Genomic DNA, 13,277 nt, shown 5'->3' on the forward strand with positions numbered 1-13,277 from the left:
TCTGCTAGTTGTCTGGCTAGCTAATACAGTTAATGGCACAAAAACCAGCTGCTAGGAAGCTGAGTATCTTATTGAAAACAAAGGCTATAATTCACAAATGACATGAGATGAGACTGATTTCCTGGTGCGTAGTCTCTATCTGAACAAATAAACTATATTCAAGTCAAAACAGCTCCTGAAGAATGAATTTCCTGTTTCCTGAAACTGTCTCATCCAAGCATTGACAGGAAATGCCATCATTTCTGCCCAAACTTCATCTAATCTCTATCTCTAGCCGCTTTATCCTGTTCTACAGGGTCGCAGGCAAGCTGGACCCTCGCCGGCCACGGGGCTCGAACCTGAACCTTCTTGCTGTGAGGCGACAGTGCTAACCACTACACCACTGTGCCGCCCTCTGTCCAAACTTATTTTCCTTATTCAGTTTATTGTCTCATCTCATCTCATTATCTCTAGCCGCTTTATCCTTCTACAGGGTTGCAGGCAAGCTGGAGCCTATCCCAGCTGACTACGGGCGAAAGGCGGGGTACACCCTGGACAAGTCGCCAGGTCATCACAGGGCTGACACATAGACACAGACAACCATTCACACTCACATTCACACCTACGCTCAATTTAGAGTCACCAGTTAACCTAACCTGCATGTCTTTGGACTGTGGGGGAAACCGGAGCACCCGGAGGAAACCCATGCGGACACGGGGAGAACATGCAAACTCCACACAGAAAGGCCCTCGCCGGCCACGGGGCTCGAACCCAGACCTTCTTGCTGTGAGGCGACAGCGCTAACCACTACACCACCGTGCCGCCCTCAGTTTATTGTATTAGTCTTAATTTTTTTTCTGTATTTTTATGCAAATAAAAGAATCCATCAGCTGTTGGACAGTAAAGAAGTGCACCAGTGTAAATTATCATTTGGCGGCCACACCTGGCATCACGTTGTAAGCAGATCAGAATATTTCAGGAAATACACAGTCAATCGGATTTGCTATTTACAAGTTTTGTGAGACGAAGTCATTGCAGACTACAATGATCCTGCTTGGCCTGAAACTTGGAACATTTTGACAAATTCAAAGCATTTTGGTGCAGTTTTGAAGCAACCTTTAGTTTGTTCTGTTCAAGCGGATAAACCGTAGCGGGCTCCTTTTGAGGAGCCCTTGCAGGTAAGTCTCACTCTATCTTGCTCTTCACAAGAGTTACAGCTACATCATCTGTAATATCTTCAGTGCCCTATGCAGTAGATTCTGTGCTGCCTTACCTTATTTCATTGTTGCAGTGTCACAGTGCGCCCTCCCATCCGCTGAAGGTAATCACATCACCACAAAGGTGGGAACGCTCAGTCATCAGACAACAATAATTACATCACCACCCAGGTGGAACTATTCTTTGTGTTCTTTCCATTACATTCCTTCTCACATCTACCCACAATGCCAACTCGTGGCCAGAAAGAACAAGTCGAAGACGAAGTGGTAACTGTCAGTGTTATGAATGAAATGCCTGAAAAAAACAAGGCGCACTATGAGGACCTATTAAAGAGACAAAAATCAATTTTTCAATCATTTACAGTACACAGATATTAATGGACTCTGCAAACAAGAGAATAGACTCGCTAGTATGAGAAGTACAGGAATTAAAGATATCACTCCAATATTCCCAAGCTGAAATTGACACCCTGAAGGCAACAATGAAAATCCAGATCAGTCATCGACAGTTTGAAAACCACAATGAAAGAATCAGCGAAGAATCACGGATCCCAGGAAATGCTAGATGTTGCGAAGAAAATTGACTATCTAGAAAATCAGAGTCGGCGTAACAATATCATCATCGATGGTGTAGAGGGTGACAACAGCAAGGAAACTTGGGCTAAAACAGAGGTAAAAATGCGCAATATCCTGTCTAAGAACCTGCAACTGGAACCGAAGAATATTGAATTAGAGAGAGCACATCGCAACGGCCCCTTTAACAGGGATAATCCCCGACCCAGACAAGTTGTAGTGAAACTTCTCCGTTTCAAAGACAAACAGCTGATATTCACTAGCACAAGATCGCATCTCAAAAACACATCAATTTTCATCAATGAAAACTTCTCAGAGTCAGTCAGGAAGAAACGCGTAGAACTCTTACCAGAGATGAGAGCCGCAAGAAAACGTGGTGACTACGCAGTGATTAACTGTGATCGACTTGTCATCGGAAAGAAGCAAGAATTGCTATAGAGACTATATACCTATTATTATGTGTTTTTTAAATATACGCGTAATTATGTCAACCGTTTTTGCTGATACAAGAAAACAAGGAAACCAAAAATCATGTCCTCAATGTACCGTAAAAAATCAGTGTGCTGCTATATAAATCAACCTTCTTGTTCCTGTTGTAAAAATATTTTTCATTGCAAATGTACCCTGATTACCAAATCAAATAAGCATTACTGGTCATCATGGATTTGTGATGACTGCAGTTTTCTTTTTCCCTTTAGGTGCCTAGAAGATAATGAACTTCGCACTAACGTACTTGACTGTACTAGTAAGAATTTTAAATTTGAAGATCATAATCTTGCGTTTAATTCCTTCACACTTGACACCAAAAAGGAAATGAAATATCAAGATAACTGGGACCCTGATATTAATTTTTTCAATAATACCTTGATTTGAAACAAAGATAGTGCATGTATATACCATTCAGAAACGTCATTTAATTCCATCAACTCTCTATCACTCCTATATCTTAACATCAGGAGCCTTCCACACAGCTACGACAATTTGACTCACTATCTATCCACCCTCCACCACAACTTCTCAATCATTGCCCTCACAGAAACGTGGCTCACTGATACAACAGCACAACTTTATGACATACGAAATTATATTTCAGCACACCATTGCAGAACGAATAAAGTGGGAGGCGGGGTATCTCTTTTAATACATAACAGTCTAAAGTTTATCAAGAGACATAATCTTGAGATACATTTGGAAAATGATGGAATTGAACCTCTCTTTATAGAACTTCTGCCATCCTCCCTTTTCTTGGACAAAAGTGTAATTGTAGGATGTGTATACTGGCCCCCAGATACAGAAATCAAAACTTACAACAGTCATCTAGTAACAACATTAGATACTATTAACAAGGAAGGGAAAACATGTTTTTTACTTGGTGACTTCAAATATTGATCTTCTGAAAAGTGAAAATCATCCATTAACGTCCAACTTTTTAAACACATTATTCTCATACAGTTTCTACCCCACTATCTCAAAACCAACCAGAATAACTAATAGATCGGCCACTTTAATAGATAATATAATAACCAACTCTGTGATCAACTCACACACATCAGGCTTGCTTGTCACAGACAGATTAGATTAGATTAGATTAGATTAGATTAGATTAGATTAGATTAGATTAGATTAGATTAGATTAGATTAGATAGAACTTTATTGATCCCTTTGGGAGGGTTCCCTCAGGGAAATTAAAATTCCAGTAGCATCATTACAGGATAAACAGAGAATAGAATAGAAAAAAAGAGAACTTCTAGATAAATTAAATCTTATCTGACCACTTCCCAATCTTTTATATCATGAAACCTTACAGTAGAGGTAAAAAAAAAAATGAATTGTCAAAAATGCAAATATCTCAAAGTAAACAGTGCAAATATTAAAAAATGTAAAAACTTGTTAGCAGTAGAGCCTTGGAACAAAATATATCAAAACAATGACGCAGATGCTGCTTACCGTCATTTTTTTTTTGCTGATGCTCAAGTTACATTTCAACAAATGCTTCCCTCGAAGAACCTCTCCAGCAAACCAAAACTATGACATAGATAAACCATGGTTTACACCCAGCCTACGTAAGTCTTCCATCAAGAAGAACAGACTTTTTAAGGCATACCTAAAGAGCCCAATTCCAACAACCCACCACATATATAAGACATACAGAAATAAATTTAATTGTCTGATTTACATGTCAAAAAGAAAATAATACCATGATAGATTTACAGCTGCATCAACAAACATACTCAATACCTGGAAGCTAATTAATGAACTTCTCAACAGGAAACGACCAAACAACGCTCTTCCTACCACATTTCATGATAGAGTGTCTGACTTATCTGACCCACAAGATATTGTCAATAAATTCAATGATTTTTTCATTAATATAGGTCCTTCACTGGCTAAGAAAATTGATAAAACTGTTTGTTCCCCCCAACATACCTTAGCGGCTCTTATCCACTAATCACATCCTTTGAGGCACCAAGTATAAGTGAAATTCATGACATACTTGTTGAGCTAAAATGTTCAGACCCTGGACATGATGAAATAAGTGCCTCTATATTAAAACAAATCTTTCCAACAATTTTGGAACCAATTACACGTCTTTAAAACTTCACTTGAAACTGGAATAGTGCCGTCAGACCTGAAAATAGCCAAAGTCACACCACTATATAAAGCTGGGGACCCTTGTGTATTGATTAACTATCGACCAATATCTATCTTACCAGCATTTTCTAAAATCTTTGAAAAATTAGTATACAAAAGGATGGTACGGTACCTAGAAAAAATTATGTTCTATATAACCACCAATATGGATTTCGGAAAAATTATTCATGTTATATGGCCCTTTTACAACTTGTCGAAAGAATTACAACAGCTCTAGAAAACAATGAATATACTATAGGGATATTCCTGGATCTGTCAAAAGCTTTTGATACTGTAGACCACCACATCCTAATGGATAAACTGAGCTTTTATGGCTTTCAGGGTTCTGTTCGTAAGTGGCTAACTGACTATTTATCAAACAGGAAACAATACATTACCACCCGTGACTACCACTCCGCTATGAAAACCATCTCATGTGGTATTCCACAAGGATCCATCCTTGGCCCACTATTGTTTCTAATCTATATAAATGACTTAGCATTTGTATCCAAAAAACTGTTTACTTTACTGTTCGCAGACGACAGGAACATGTTTATGTCCCACCGAAACTTTGATGTCCTAGTTAGCTCCATGAATTATGAAATGTGTGGGGTAAATAAGTGGTTTTGAGCAAACAAACTGTCCTAAAATCTAAAAAAAAATTAAATAATTATCATCTTTGCGGGAAAAAGTAAACACCATAAGAAAAACGCCAAACTATATATTGACAACATACCAATCAATCAAGTTACATATACACGCTTCTTAGGTGTTTTAATAGACAAAAAGCTTCCATGGAAAAATCATGTCGAGCTCATTAGCAAGAAGATATACAAGAATATAGGAATAATAGGAAAGGTTAAATATTTGCTATCACAAAAAACACTCATGCTTCTATACTACACACTGATTTACCCATACCTAACATGCTGTAATATTATATGAGCAAGCACTTATCCAACAACGCTAAAGCCATTGCTCTTACTACAGAAACACTTTATTAGGATTGCTTCAAATGTGTCATATATGTTCCCTTCAGCAAATTTGTTTCATGATTCAAAAGTATTAACAATATCCGACATGAACAAATTGCAGATTAGTCTTTTTGTTCACAGAATCATCTATGGAAGTTCATGTTTACCAGCACATTACAGAGATAGCATCACATTTAACTCAGATATCCACAAACACAACACAAGACAGTGCAATAACTTAAGACAGATTCTAGCCAAAACTAATCAGCGACAGTTTAATGTATAGAGGACCTTTTGTATTGAATAGTCTTAAAAAAACAATTACAAAACAGTAAATCTCTGCTCCTTTTCAAGAAGCAACTGAGAAAGGAAATCTTGAATAATCTAACTACAAAATTACACTGATCTATCTTTCCAAATCCTTATCAATTAATTGTTCATAATTGACGATGTTTTCATGTTTGATATTAGATTTGTTGAGTAAGTTGATCTTTAAGGGGCGGCACGGTGGTGTAGTGGTTAGCGCTGTCACCTCACAGCAAGAAGGTCTGTGTTTGAGCCCTGTGGCCGGCGAGGGCCTTTCTGTGTGGAGTTTGCATGTTCTCCCCGTGTCCGCGTGGGTTTCCTCTGGGTGCTCCGGTTTCCCCCACAGTCCAAAGACATGCAGGTTAGGTTAACTGGTGACTCTAAATTGACCGTAGGTGTGAATGTGAGTGTGAATGGTTGTCTGTGTCTATGTATCAGCCCTGTGATGACCTGGCGACTTGTCCAGGGTGTACCCCGCCTTTCGCCCGTAGTCAGCTGGGATAGGCTCCAGCTTGCCTGCGACCCTGTAGAACAGGATAAAGCGGCTACAGATAATGAGATGAGAAGCTGATCTTTAGCTTAGCCCTATCATTTTATTCAGCAAATCAATGTCATTATTGTTATTTTACCATGTATTCATATATTTACTTGGAGCAAATTGTATGTTTGTTTTTCCTGGCTATCTATTTCATCACTTACTTGAATTACTGAGTTTTTTTAACTTTATGCTGTATATAAGTTGACCCAAATATTGTCATTTTTTATTTTAACAAGGGGAGACCCTCGAAAAACTATCAGGTTTCAGGCATGTCTCCTCTGCATGTCTTGTCTCATCTCATCTCATTATCTCTAGCCGCTTTATCCTGTTCTACAGGGTCGCAGGCAAGCTGGAGCCTATCCCAGCTGACTGCAGGTGAAAGGCGGGGTACACCCTGGACAAGTCGCCAGGTCATCGCAGGGCTGACACATAGACACAGACAACCATTCACACTCACATTCACACCTACGGTCAATTTAGAGTCGCCAGTTAACCTAACCTGCATGTCTTTGGACTGTGGGGGAAACCGGAGCACCCGGAGGAAACCCATGCGGACACGGGGAGAACATGCAAACTCCACACAGAAAGGCCCTCGCCGGCCACGGGGCTTGAGCCCGGACCTTCTTGCTGTGAGGCGACAGCGCTAACCACTACGCCACCATGCCGCCCTGCATGTCTTGTATTTGTTATATTTTGTTAAGCCACTTTTGGTCTTGTATGTGCAATAAACAAAAAAAACAGAAGGCTCAGTAAAATGAAAAAGCAGTTACAGTGCTTCTGCATCTACTGTCTTAATGTAGGGGAGACTTCAGTTTTTGTACATTTGTGTGAAATTCTTTGCAGGTAGCGTCACATTCATATTGCATTAGAGAGTATTTACTATACCCTTTTACCACAGCATTAGTTTCTCAGCTTGTCACATATACTGTCCTTCAGGCTTCACTTTTTTTTTTTTGCAGGGAGACTTGGGACATAGCGGGAAGAGTTGGGACAAAAATACCTTGGCTTGCATGTTTAATTTTTATTTATTATTAAAATGTGGCAGCACGGTGGTGTAATGGTTAGTACTGTCGCCTCACAGCAAGAACGTCCGGGTTTGAGCCCCGTGGCCGGCGAGGGCCTTTCTGTGTGGAGTTTGCATGTTCTCCCCGTGTCCGCGTGGGTTTCCTCCGGGTGCTCTGGTTTCCCCCACAGTCCAAAGACATGCAGTTAGGTTAACATGGAACAGCCTTGGGCTGAAGTGCCTAAGAGTGGCGGCTCGCACGTATCCAGCAGCTTTGCTCTCCTATGATGAACTAAATTTCGTTGTACATTTGTGCAGTGACAATAAAGGCATTCTATCTCTTCAAGCTTCTAACATATGAACTGTATAAACATACAATGCTGGTACAGTGATAGAAAAATGTCAGGTTTGGGGTAAACTGACTTGACAAAACAGTTCCATTCTCAAGAAGGAATGAAATACATTTAATCCTCATGCAGGGACACATCCACATTTTTAACAGACATTTTAAAACAATTTTACATTTGTAAACCACAAGAAAAATCTGTAACATGAACTGGCCCAACTCTCCCCATCTGGCTATTTTGAAGGAAAAAAAAACCCAAAACTTAAATGTTTTCCCCCAGAATTTAGGTTTAATAAATAATACTATATGTTAACGCTAGGCTACATACTTTAATTCCTAACAAATCCCGAATTCACCAGTGTATATGTCACCATAGAATGGACATGGGCTGTGAAATAGAAAATACAAGTTTTGGTTGACGAAAATATTTAACTGTACAAACCTTACTGCAGGCTCTCTCAGGGGCAACATCTAACACTTCTGATGTAATCTAAAACCTGATAGATAGATAGATAGATAGATAGATAGATAGATAGATAGATAGATAGATAGATAGATAGATAGATAGATAGATAGATAGATAGATAGACTTTATTTCAGTGTCACTCCACAACACACAATAAAAATACAATACAGAGGTATACAAATACAAAATTCAGTCAAATTACCCCCCTCCCTTTGACAAAAATAAAAAGTGTTAGGGACCACTCAAAAAGAGTTGTGAGACACCAACTAAAAAAGTCATTAAAAAAATTATATAAAAACGTACAATATGGTACCAAGGAGACAAAGCACAAACAGTTGTTTTATAAATTGATTGATTGAAATTAATTGATGGGAATAAAAACTGTCCCAAGTCTCCCCACTCTCACTGTGTATGCATATTTGATATACATTGGTAGATTAGGAAATTTGGGAAGCTTCACATTTTACAATTCATGTTATGAAAATATTGATTGACCCTCATTGTCCAGTTGAGGGCAGCAGAAGCATGTCTGGCCATGCAAGTTCCTTCAAGTTTGGTGAGATGAGGCACGCAACACAGTCTGCACAGCTTTTGATGGACTTCTGTGTAAAGAAATGAACTATTTTATCATTTACTCAATAAGCTCAAATTAAGCAAATATAGCTTTACATAAGGCTTGATGTTTTATATTTTTAATTCAGTAAATACAGTGAGTTCAAGATAATTGGGTGTTACAAATAATATTTGTTCCCTTTGAATACAATTTATTTGTGAATCATGAGCTCATTTTAGAGATAATAGAAAATGCATGCATTCATTAAATGGCTTAAAGGCCGTTAGGAACTCTTGGCATAAACCCCGTAACAAATTGAGGATATTAATTATATTTAACACCACTAACTCCACATGCTTACTGATACATCAAGTATTAAGCATTAAGCTGCACAGTGAAGGCTGAATAATTACCTTTGCTCTATGTATCTAAATGTCTGTGTGGTGCTTTGAATCAAAACAGAGACTATAAAAGAAAATAGATGTTGTTTTGCTTTTATTATTGACAGTTCATCCCAGAGGCGGCACGGTGGTGTAGTGGTTAGCGCTGTCGCCTCACAGCAAGAAGGCCCGGGTTCGAGCCCTGTGGTCGGCGAGGGCCTTTCTGTGTGGAGTTTGCATGTTCTCCCCGTGTCCGCGTGGGTTTCCTCTGGGTGCTCCGGTTTCCCCCACAGTCCAAAGACATGCAGGTTAGGTTAACTGGTGACTCTAAATTGACCGTAGGTGTGAATGTGAGTGTGAATGGTTGTCTGTGTCTATGTGTCGGCCCTGTGATGACCTGGCGACTTGTCCAGGGTGTACCCCACCTTTCGCCCGTAGTCAGCTGGGATAGGCTCCAGCTTGCCTGCGACCCTGTAGAACAGGATAAAGCAGCTACAGATAATGAGATGAGATGAGTTCATCCCACTGCAATAAGTGAACATTGAGTAAGTGGTAAATACAACATATTACAAACAAAAAAAATCGACACTTTAACCTCATCATGAAATTCAGATGATATTATTGTGCGAGTTAGAATTGTCACTAACTCGACATGTTCACTCCATTCCCTGGGAAACTCTTCGTGCATAGCCTGCATTTGCATATCGAACCTGATAGGCTATTATTTTTTATGATGCAGTAACACTCACCTCACTCGCATGTTCTAACAATGACATTTTTAGCCTCCTTGTTTATTAAATTATGTGACAAAATCACTACATGCTGCTCATGCTGAGTCACAGGCAGTATCACACACTCAGAGGAAAACACTACAGTCTTCTTCCATAGGTGCTCATAATTGGCTCTTGTCACTGTAATTGACAGGGGAAGAGAGGATGCCATTCCCCTGCTCAGTTGTGTATGTTCTCCTTGATGACTGCATGGGTTCCCATCTGGCTTCTATCTTAAAATATGTCCGTCGGTGGATTGGCTACATGAATGAATGAATGAATGGATATTCACCAATCTTCAGTGACTTTTTAGCTAAGATTAGAGACTCTGTTATGAAAATATAGTTATTGCTTCATAAGATTACGACAAGAAGACAGAGTCATCTATATCCCCCCCCCCATATAACAACTATATGACAAGTTTCAAGATATTATTTGTCACATTTTTCAAGTTCTGCTGCAGGAAACCAACCCGACCTCTTTACACTGACCTCAGCAGCCCATGGCATAAACCCACCAGATCTTTGGTCCAGGTGAGATAAAAATTAAAATTTCTCACATTTCTTAGTATCAGAAGGCACATATACATTACTTAATCCACACATATACCAACTTTCAAGACTGTACCACTCATAGTTTTCAAGTTCTGCTCCAGAAGCAAAACCTACCCCGAAGACTAACCTGAGAGACTGAGTCTGAAATTGTTTCCATGGAAACATAAAAAATTAAAATTTCTCCAATTTCTTAGTATGAAAACGCATGTCTACATCACCTTGTTAAAACATGTATACCAAGTTTGAAATCCATATCTTGAATAGTTTTGGGTATATGCTCCGGAAATTAACATTGCTCTTAGAAAGAAGTCAAAATCTATTTTTTATGTAAAAATTAGAAAAATACTTTTTTCAAAAATGTAAAATAGCAAAAGGCACCAGTTCAAATGTTGCTTGATATGTATGCAAAGTTTCATGAAGCTATCTTCAGTAGTTTTAAAGATATGGCCCGGAAACGAAAACATGACCGGACGGAACCCATTTCTATATCTCCCGCCAAACTTTGTTTGGGGGGAGATAATAACTGTGTCTCTAATAGTTATCCTCATTCATTAATACTGGTAGTGCATCACATATAACAAATAATTACTTGAAATAGGCATTTAATGAGATATATATAAATCACTATACAAATTTATGTTAATTTGAATTAATGAAATAAAAACCTGTGTAATCTCTTTATTTTTCCTAGCTCTAATCACATTGTTTAGACAGGAGAGGGAAATAAGGTCCAATAACAGGAATGCATGTGACGTCAACTATAGGCAGAAGTAATGCAGCTCTAATGCCACGAAAACACAATAAAAACAGTCAAAATGGGAACGAGCTGTTGTGTGATTGTACAAATAGATATAAAAAGAAATTGGAGCGCTCTTTTTTTTTTTTTTACAGGCAGCCTATTTGTTATTAACAGTTTTAATAAAAGGAATATTTTAATTTATAGGCTATTAAATTTTACTCCAACCTTTACAAATGTGGGTAAATAACTACTGTAGGTTCTTAAGAAAATAAAAGTTATTTTTAAATTATTTAACAAAAGGAATATTAAATTGATAAAGACGAGAAAAATAAATGCTGCTTTTTTGATAATGACATTTTTTAAATTTTGTTTTTCAAAAAATTGTGAATCAAATCAGATTGAATTGTCAATATTCAGAAGGAGAAAAGTGTCAGAATTATGATAAATGTGAACCTCTAGGATTAGCAGTTAATTTGAAGGTGAAATTCGAGTCAGGTGTTTTCAATCAATGGGATGACAATCAGGTGTGAGTGGGCACCCTGTTTTATTTAAAGAACAGGGATCTATCAAAGTCTGATCTACACAACACATGTTTGTGGAAGTGTATCATGGCACGAACAAAGGAGATTTCTGAGGACCTCAGAAAAAGCGTTATTGATGCTCATCAGGCTGGAAAAGGTTACAAAACCATCTCTAAAGAGTTTGGACTCCACCAATCCACAGTCAGACAGATTGTGTACAAATGGAGGAAATTCAAGACCATTGTTACCCTCCCCAGAAGCGGTCGACCAACAAAGATCACTCCAAGAGCAAGGCGTGTAATAGTCGGTGAGGTCACAAAGGACCCCAGGGTAACTTCTAAGCAACTGAAGGCCTCTCTCACATTGGCTAATGTTAATGTTCATTAGTCCACCATCAGGAGAACACTGAACAACAATGGTGTGCATGGCAGGGTTGCAAGGAGTAAGCCACTGCTCTCCAAAAAGAACATTGCTGCTCGTCTGCAGTTTGCTAAAGATCACGTGGACAAGCCAGAAGGCTATTGGAAAAATGTTTTGTGGACAGATGAGACCAAAATAGAACTTTTTGGTTTAATTGAGAAGCGTTATGTTTGGAGAAAGGAAAACACTGCATTCCAGCATAAGAACCTTATTCCATCTATGAAACATGGTGGTGGTAGTTTCATGGTTTGGGCCTGTTTTGCTGCATCTGGGCCAGGACAGCTTGCCATCATTGATGGAACAATGAATTCTGAATACTGCCAGCGAATTCTAAAGGAAAATGTCAGGACATCTGTCCATGAACTGAATCTCAAGAGAAGGTGGGTCATGCAGCAAGACAACGACCCTAAGCACACAAGTCGTTCTACCAAAGAATGGTTAAAGAAGAATAAAGTTAATGTTTTGGAATGGCCAAGTCAAAGTCCTGACCTTAATCCAATCGAAATGTTGTGGAAGGACCTGAAGCAAGCAGTTCATGTGAGGAAACCCACCAACATCCCAGAGTTGAAGCTGTTCTGTACGGAGGAATGGGCTAAAATTCCTCCAAGCCGGTGTGCAGGACTGATCAACAGTTACCGCAAACATTTAGTTGCACTTATTGCTGCACAAGGGGGTCACACCAGATACTGAAAGCAAAGGTTCACATACTTTTGCCACTCACAGATATGTAATATTGGATCATTTTCCTCAATACATAAATGACCAAGTATAATATTTTTGTCTCATTTGTTTAACTGGGTTCTCTTTCTCTACTTTTAGGACTTGTGTGAAAATCTGATGTTGTTTTAGGTCATATTTATGCAGACATATAGAAAATTCTAAAGGGTTCACAAACTTTCAAGCACCACTGTACATCATATTGTAATAAGACTAGCACTGGTTCTGACAAGAAAACCACAATGTGTGCAGTTGTTAGTTAATAAACCTCATTTATCATTGGCTAACTGATTCGTGAGATCTTTTAAATGTTATTAAAAGCCGCTGAAACAATCAAATTTTTTTTTTGAGTTATAGCTGCTTTAATAGAGGAACAAATGATGGTCATGGTGAAAATGGTACACTTGTGGCTACTGTGATTAGGGAGCTATCTGTTACAGTTTTATTTGTGGCATCTGGGCTCACTCTAAATATAGATAAAGACCCTGATGGCAGGCTTTGTGTTGCTGTATGGTGCAATCACTCAGGACCTGACTGTGTGTGTGTGTGTGTGTGTGTGTGTATGAGAGAGAGGTTTCTTACCTGTGTAA

This window comes from Neoarius graeffei, chromosome 1 (genome assembly GCF_027579695.1).
Source record: "Neoarius graeffei isolate fNeoGra1 chromosome 1, fNeoGra1.pri, whole genome shotgun sequence".
NCBI lineage: Eukaryota > Metazoa > Chordata > Actinopteri > Siluriformes > Ariidae > Neoarius > Neoarius graeffei.